The sequence below is a fragment of the Meles meles genome, chromosome 4 (genome assembly GCF_922984935.1).
Source record: "Meles meles chromosome 4, mMelMel3.1 paternal haplotype, whole genome shotgun sequence".
In the NCBI taxonomy this organism is placed as follows: domain Eukaryota; kingdom Metazoa; phylum Chordata; class Mammalia; order Carnivora; family Mustelidae; genus Meles; species Meles meles.
Window position 1 is genome coordinate 105357758 of NC_060069.1, and position 9311 is coordinate 105367068.

The window sequence follows — 9311 nt, forward strand, 5'->3', positions numbered from 1 at the left end:
AATAGCATACCGTGTACACTTATCCAATCACTATATTGTCCACCTGAAACTAATGTAACATTGTGGGTTAACTATACTTCAGTAATTAAAAAAAATAAAATCCTACATGTTCAACTATGAGGCAGAGACTATGGGGTTGACTCACTGGTTACCTAGAACATGAAATTCTTTTCCTTCTAGATGTCTTGGAGCTTGGAGGGCAGCAGTCATTACTCCTGTGTTAGAGGTTGCATGAATGGATGGTGAATTTATAGGACCTTCTGTGTTAGTTTCTTAGGGCTGTGATAACAAAATACCATAAACTGAGTGGTTTAAAGGACAGAAATTTGTCTCATGGTTCTGGAGGTTAGAAGCCTGAGATCAAGTTATCAGCCAGGCTATGCTTTCTCTGAAGGCGTGAAGGAAGTCTCTATTTCAAGCTTCTCTCCCAGATTCTGGTGGATCCTTTGTTTGCAGTAGCATAATTCCAACACTCAGATGATATTTTCCCTGTGTACATGTCCATATTCGAATTTCTCCTTTTCATGAGGCTATTAGTTTTCTCAGATTAGGGGCCCACCTTACTCCACTATGACCGCATCTTTACTAATTATATCTGCAATGAGTCCGTTGCCAAATAGGGCCATGTTATGAGGTTCTTGGGGTTAGGACTTTAAAATATGAATTTGTGAGGATTCACAGACCTGTACCCCTGAAGCAAATAATACATTATATGTTAATAAAATAAAAAAAGGGATGAAAAAATTTTTAAAAATAAAATAAAAGGGAAGGGGCACAATTCAACACATTGGCTTCCTTATCAGGGGATAATCCAGAGCACACTTCATTCTCCATTTCTTTTAGAGCATTGGTACATTTGAGCTGTTATGTATTTTTTTTTTTTTGAGATTTTATTTATTTGACAGACAGAGATCACAAGTAGACAGAGAGGCAGGCAGAGAGAGAGGAGGAAGCAGGATCCCCGCGGAGCAGAGAGCCCGATGTGGGGCTCGATCCCAGGACCCCAGGATCATGACCTGAGCTGAAGGCAGAGGCTTTAACCCACTGAGCCACCCAGGTGCCCCTGAGCTGTTATGTATTAAGTGAGCGTGAACATAGCCAGTCACCTACAGTTAGATAAGATTATAAAGGATAACAAAGGAGAAAAATCTGGAACAATGTTAGCCAACAAAATCTCAGGAAGCATTGGATGCCTCTCTGGACAAGAAAATAAAAACTAGAGAGAGGAAAACAGAAGGATGAAGACGATAACACACTTAGAGAGAAAAAGATAACTTTGTTTACAGAAAATGAAAAACTTACTTCGCTTTCTCTTCCATTTAATTTATGAAGACTGTGGAGAATTAAACTCATCACCAAATATAACCCATAGATGGCAGAGACCTCTCCATGGATTAGAGAAAGTATCCTTAAGTGGAGTTCTGGAAAAGAACTCAAAAATTGAAATAACCCATTGGCAAGACAAAGGGCATCCCTACTTTGTGACGATGGTAGTTATTTATAAATGTGTTCCTCTATATGAATTAAGAAACTCAGTTCACTATTTTGCATATTTGCTAATTAAAATACTGTGGTAAAAATGCTGACATGAGTGTCTCATATTTCAGTTCTTACCAGAAGTGATGAGAAAATGAGGAATGCGCCAACAATAGCACAGAGGATCTGTAGAAATATACATTAACAGAGTCATTGCATTTCAAATTCAAAGCACGGTATTTCCTGAACTGTAGTGTCCTATTGTAAACAAATTTACTACAAACTTACTAGCTTAAGACAACACAAATTTATTATCTTACATTTCTATAGGTGAGAAGGCCAACATTGGTCTCACTAAGTTAAAACCAAGGTGTCAACAGGGCTATATTCACTTCTGGCCACTCTAGAGGAAAATTCACTTCCAGCATCTAGAGACTGACCATACTCCTTGGTTCACATTCCCCTTTCTCTGTCTCCAAAGTCAGCAACACCACATCTCTCTGACCGTTTTTTCTTAGCCCTGTTTCTTTTTTACCACAGCTTGGGAAGGTTATCTGCTTTTAAGGACCACGGTTATTAAACGGAGCCCACCTGGATAGCCCAGTATCATCTCCCTATCTCAGGGTATGTACTCTTAATCATAATGGCAAAGTCTCTTTTGCCATATGAGATAACAGAGTCACAGGTTCCAGAAGATGTGGAGATCTTCAGAAGGTTATTATTCTGACTACCTCATGGCCATTTGTTCCTCTTCTGAGGCTACCTTCAATATGGAAGCTATAGCTATCTATCAATATAATAACTATAGTGTGCACTTGTTCAATATTTACTGATCAATTTATTAGCATATATGAATGCATAACTCAGAAAAATAATCCTGCAGTATCCCAACTAATGTCATACCACACCAAATATGGCATCAGTTCTGAGCAAACCAAGTAATTGCTCTTCAGCAAATGAGAAACACCTGCAGATGCTGAGAGGCGTAGAAGTATGACTTAGAAGCCAAATCAGAATTGTTTATCCTCAGGGCAAAGCAAAGTTCAAGCGGATGGTAAAATAAATACAAAATAGGGGTGGAGGATGAGGGGAGGGATGAGAAGGTGGAAAACAGAGGATTTTTAGAGCAGCGAAATTATTCTGTGTGATATGATCATGGTGGCTACTTATCCATATATATTTGTTGAGATCTCCCCCCAAAATGTACAAAACCAACAATAAACCTTAATATCAACTATGGACTTCAGGTGGTAATGATGTGTCATGTAGGTTCAGAGATTGTAGCAAATGTACCACTTTGTGGGTGATATTGATAGTGGGAGAGCCTGTATATGTGTTGGGATGGGGGTCTATGGGAAATTTCTACTTTCCACTTAATTTTGCTGTGAATCTAAAACTTCCCTAAAAATTAAGTTTATTAAGATAAATAAATACAGAGATCAAAATCAGACATAAATATTCAAGAATAAGAATATATAATCATTTAAGAGTCTGACTTGGAAAAAAGGACTACCAGACTGATGCATCATTTTATTGGTTCACCTGAAACATCATAAACAAACTTACCTTTGATTTTGGATGAAAATAGAAATGTCCAGAACAGTAACCTATTTGTATAGAGAAGACTGTAAAATAATAAGAGGAAAAAGCAATGAACAGGAAGTGAGGAGACTGGGTTCCAGCCTTGGCCTGGTCACTAACCACCATCATAGCCACTATGCTTGGATCACAGTCTCTTTGTGTGTACATAGAGTACAGAGAATAAACTTTAATGTCTCTTACAAAGAAGCAAACTTACAATTCATCAATGATAGTCCACAGGCATAAATAATCACCAGTACCATTAACAGTGAAAAATTCTGGATGATTCAGAGGACAAAAGGTGGTGGATGGGCTGGGTAGGATAACAAGAGAACATATGGGAGGCAGTATGTTCCACTTGATACAAGGAAGTGATTGAGCCCAAAAGAACTGGATTTAAACCTTTGCTCTGCAACTGAACAATTTGTGTGATCTTTGGGTAAGCTACTTAAGGTTTCTGGCTCAGTTTCTTCATCTATAGTATTTAGGTAGTAAAAAATTATCTCATCAAGTTGCTGTTAGAGATGCATGAATGAGCAAAAACATGAAAATAGATTCTAAACAATATGAATTTATTGTCTATTATGTGACAAGTGCTGTTTTAAATGTATTTCATTTGTAAGGTTTCTTATTTCACACGTCAATTCAGTATAAATACAGACCATTAACTGGCCCAACAAACATATGAGGAAATTGAAATGAAGGCAGATTATATAGCTTTCCCAAGGCCACAAGGCGTGCAGCGTTGGTGGTATAGTGGTGAGCATAGCTGCCTTCCAAGGCCACAAGGCCAGTGAGTTGAAGGGGTTGGGACTAAACCCATGTGGTTCCAGCCTGTTTTTAACAGGCTGGCAAAATTCCCTTCCCCAGTTTCCATCCTTTTTCTTCTGTCTGATCCTGCCTAAAGCAATGGTTTGGAGAATTTTAAGAACTTCTATATTGGCATGCACATAACCATTTTACAACTGTGGCTAATTCTGTCCTATAGGATACACACTATATTCCTTCCATTTTGTAAAACAAAAAACAAAACAAAACAAAAAAACAAAAAAACCCTATACATCAGTGTACAAGATATTGTTTTGTTAATTATTACATCATTGACATGACATATTTGTGAACTCTTTGAAAAAGTAATGTGCTCTTATTGTGTGATAAATTTTTAGAGTTGAGAAGAACCCCAGCAATCAGCCAAAACCAATTATAACTTAACATAGATAAGGAAACCAAGTTATAAAACTAAAATATCCTGTCCAATTTCATACAACTAATAGAAAATAAAATTGACTCCCTATACATGAATCCTATTATTAATATTTTCTATACATTAATTTTCTATATATTAATCATTTGTCAAGACTGACACTTTCTCAAATTGCATTGTGTAACAAAGGAATCAGTAAGTATAGATCAGACAATGTTAGTATATTAAAAAAGAAGAGGTTCTAACATCCCCTAGCTGGAAAAATAACCCATTTTTTCCCCCATCTGCCATATTTTATTAATGATGGACCAGTGGCAATATTCATTCTGTAGCTTAAAATCAAGGAGAACAAGTGCAGAGATTATATTATGTTTCAATTCATATTTTTACCTTCATTTCATTGTGATTTTTATTAGCTCAGTCTTTCTCAGTATTATTTGAATGTGAATGTTTATTGAGTACTTAAATTCAGGACTATTACTGGTTGTATTTCTGTTACCTTGTTTATTCTTATGTTACAATTCTAATATTGCATCTTTTTATTTTATCAATAATTTGTCCCTTTTATGCTTGCCTTTACACAAAATCATAAAAATACATCTTTCTCAGGCTGACCTGAACAGCTATAAACACACCTGGATGTGTACAATTCCAAAGTTTCCTCTTATACTATATTTACCTAAGAAGCTGAATAGCTGTCTCTCAAGCAAACAATGTGATCCTTACCATCCTGACACGGGAGAATTAAATTTTTTTAAAGAGAACTCTGATAGGTATTAAATGTCAAGTACTTCAAAACCCTTAAAAATTCAACTTCAACTAAAGTCACCAAGAAACCTAATATTGAGATTTTATGTCTCTTAAAGTAAAATAACCAATGATTCTACCCAGCATATCAGCCCAAAAACTTGGGATTTCTAAGGTATATTTAGCTTAAGAAGTTTATTTAAATAAGTTCCTTTGTGCTTAAAAACCTATTTCCTCTTCCTTACAATCAAAATAATTGTACGTCTTAGCCTTGGTTACTGTGGCCATCCAGACATTGATTTGTGCTGATACTGACATACTTCAGTTTTCAGACATAGGCTTTTCTCTAATACGCTTTGCTTTTAGTAATTTCAATTGCATTATTTTCTGGTATGAGAAACCAGAATATGTTATTGACAGCCATGCATTCTAAGGAGATGCAATTGATTCTTAGGATAAAAGAGCCTCTATCCAACACATTTTAGCATAAGCAGGTATTATGATCCACATTCCTTAGGACAGATGAAACCCCGGGAAAGCAGCGATTTAGATGTACATCTCAATGCTGCCCTAATGGTTTACCATAAATACGCGTAGAAAATGGAATGCAAATAAATACAGCATGTAGGGCTGCTGCTACAAAGGTGGGTGTAGGAAGCTTGCCAAGTTTTCCTTAACTCAGGTTTTTTACTTTGTTTCAGAGAGCCAAAGGAACATTCCTGGGTAGACATCAGGTATGTGGTGAGCTAGTACCTAACCAGGGAGAACAACTTAATATTCAGGCCCCGCAGGCTCTCTGACAGTCTTTTTGAACAATCTTGAAGGCTACGTGATATCTTTAATTGTGAACAAGTAAACATTAGTCTGGATCTTGTGAACAATTCAACAGATGAAATGAGACAGAAGTTTTCTCTGCAGGTGGGTTAACAGCTGCTGCCAAATACCTCTCCATCTTCACATCTTGGAGCAAGTCTTACAAGCAGATAAGTTGGATCGTTTTCTTTGTCATGAAGCCTCAAGAACTGCAAAGTTCTGTTTTTCATGAAAACTGTAATTGATGCCAAAGGCTAGGCCCTTTGATTCTCTAAGAGACAAAGCTTTTGATCCTTTGAAACAATAGCATTTCACTTTGTAAGATGTATTTAAGTTATCTCTTATTTTATTTTTCTGAAGTTGAAATCATTGGAAAAATTAGCCCTCTAAATTTAATTGCCTATAATTTTGCTATCAAGACAGCCCATCAAAGTGCTCTACAAACAGAGGAGTGATTGAAAATGAGAGACAAGTGTCTAGCTATCTGCAAAACTAATTTGAGCACTAAATTAGAATCACCCTGTTTTGCTTTGCCTGGATCTCCTTCATTTGCATCTTGTGTACATACCACTCCCAAAATGCATATCTTTCTTTCCCATATCTCTTTAAGGTTATGTTAAATGATGATTCCAGAATGCATTTCCAGGGCTGAGCTTGCAATCAGTTTGATTTTAAAGAACAAATCCTAACTGTAGGAAGTGAAGAAAATTCAGGGATGTTGTTGATTTAGAGATCAATAAGTATGTAGTTGAGGGGAAGAGGAAAAAGAGAAATGACAATTAAAATGTAACCTACCGCTTTTTCGCAATGGGTTTGCTGCCAGAACACAGGTGTCGTGAAAACCACCGCTCAACCTAAACCAGAATGGGGAAGGAAAAGACTCATATCAACATTGTTGTCATTGGACACGTAGATTCGGGCAAGTCTACCACTACTGGTCATCTGATCTACAAATGTGGTGGGATCGACAAAAGAACTATCGAAAAATTTGAGTAGGAGGCTGCTGAGATGGGAAAAGTCTCCTTCAAGTATGCCTGGGTCTTGGATAAACTGATAGCTGAACGTGAACATGGTATCACCATTGATATCTCCCTGTGGAAATTCGAAACCAGCAAGTATTATGTGACCATCATTGATGCTCCAGGACACAGAGACTTTATCAAAAACATGATTACAGGCACATCTCAGGCTGACTGTGCTGTCCTGATTGTTGCTACTGGTGTTGGTGAATTTGAAGCAGGAATTTTCAAGAACGGGCAGACCCGTGAGCAGGCCCTTCTGGCTTACACACTGGGTGTAAAACAACTAATTGTTGGTGTTAACAAAATGGATTCCACTGAGCCACCCTACAGCCAGAAGAGATACGAGGAAATCGTTAAGGAAGTCAGCACCTACATTAAGAAAATTGGCTACAACCCCGACACAGTAGCATTTGTGCCAATTTCTGGTTGGAATGGTGACAACATGCTGGAGCCAAGTGCTAACATGCCTGGTTCAATGGATGGAAAGTCACCCGTAAAGATGGGAATGCCAGTGGAACCACACTGCTTGAAGCCCTGGATTGCATTCTGCCACCAACTAGTCCAACTGATAAGCCCTTGTGTCTGCCTCTCCAGGATGTCTACAAAATTGGTGGTATTGGTACTGTCCCTATGGGCCGAGTGGAGACTGGTGTTCTTAAGCCTGGCATGGTGGTCACCTTGCTCCAGTCAATGTTACAACTGAAGTCAAGTCTGTTGAAATGCACCATGAAGCTTGGAGTGAGGCTCTTCCTGGGGACAATGTGGGCTTCAATGTCAAGAACGTATCTGTCAAAGATGTTCGTCGTGGCAATGTGGCTGGTGACAGCAAAAATGACCCACCAATGGAAGCAGCTGGTTTCACAGCTCAGGTGATTATCCTGAATCATCCAGGCCAAATTAGTGCTGGATATGCACCTGTGCTTCATTGTCACATAGCTCACATTGCTTGCAAGTTTGCTGAGCTGAAGGAGAAGACAGATCGTCGTTCTGGAAAAAAGCTGGAAGATGGTCCCAAGTTCTTGAAATCTGGTGATGTTGCCATTGTTGATATAGTTCCTGGCAAGCCTATATGTGTTGAGAGCTTCTCTGACTATCCTCCTCTGGGCCGTTTTGCTGTTCGTGACATGAGACAGACAGTTGCTGTGGGTGTCATCGAAGAGCAGTGGACAAGAAGGCAGCTGGAGCCGGCAAGGTTACCAAGTCCGCCCAGAAAGCTCAGAAGGCTAAATGAATATTATCCCCAATACCTGCCACCCCAGTCTTAATCAGTGGTGGAAGAACAGTCTCAGAACTGTTAATGTCAATTGGCCATTTACGTTTAATAGTAAAAGACTGGTTAATGATAACAATGCTTTGTAAAACCTTCAGAAGGAAAGGAGAATGTTTTGTGGACCGTTTGTTTTTTGTGTGTGTGTGGCAATTTTAAGTTATTAGTTTTTAAAATCAGTACTTTTTAATGGAAACAACTTGACCAAAAATCTGTCACAGAATTTTGAGGCCCATTAAAACAAAAAGTTTAATGAGAAAAAAAAAATGTAACCTACCACTAATATATATTCATTTAAGGACATCTTTGTGACTTTACAGAGTCCAAGAAAGTGGATAGCTGATTGTCCTTTTTCTCTTATCTCAGCCACAATTAGCTTCACAGCATCTTTCTGGTATAATCACTTGTTCAATTTTTACTTTGTTTAAAAAGCATTGCTCTTTCTGTTTCAATAGGTATAATTTCAAATAATGATGTCAGTATGAGGCTTTTTAACATGCATGGGATAGGAAATGGTATGTTATGATATGTTTGTTGTGCTGTGATCCCTGAGCCTCTTCCATTCAGGAATTTTATGTCAGCATTGGTCAGGATTGGACAAGGACCACTGCACAATTTGATGTGTGATTTTCCTACTGTATTTTTACTAAAACAAGTGATGAGGCACACAGTAAAAGTGAATATGTCACAGTATTTTTCCAAGTAGGGAAATTCTTTGAGGTTATGGGCTTAGCTGGTCTATAAGCATGTGTCTAGCTGGGAAACTCTAATTCAATGTAAGTATTTGTACTATAGTAATCTGCTTTTTTATGAATCATTGAGAGAATGAAAACTGATGGTGTAATGATGTCATTCTATCAGGATGTTACTAAAATCAAAGAAAAAATCTGTATCTTTTTTTATTTACTCAAATTTTACATTCACAGAATGTGAAAATAGTATGGATAATACAAAACATTAGATGATTCAGAACTTTCCTAGAATTTTCCTTCCTGTAGGAGGAAAAAGACATAAAAAGGGAGATATAAAAATGCAGATAAAGAACACTTTTCTGAATGTGTTTATTCCATAAAAAAGTTAACAAAACCAGCAAAAACTATATATATATATATATATATATATATATATATATATATATAAAGAATGCAGAGAGCTGGGAGGCCATTTTCACCAGAAGACTATGGTACCCCAAACTAGCCAT

The 9311-nt window shown here is 37.5% G+C and overlaps 1 pseudogene; it reads left to right on the forward strand.

The window, feature by feature from the left end:
• The first annotated feature begins 6634 nt into the window (after positions 1-6634).
• LOC123939600 lies at positions 6635-8119 on the forward strand (annotated as a pseudogene).
• Positions 8120-9311: the final 1192 nt, after the last annotated feature.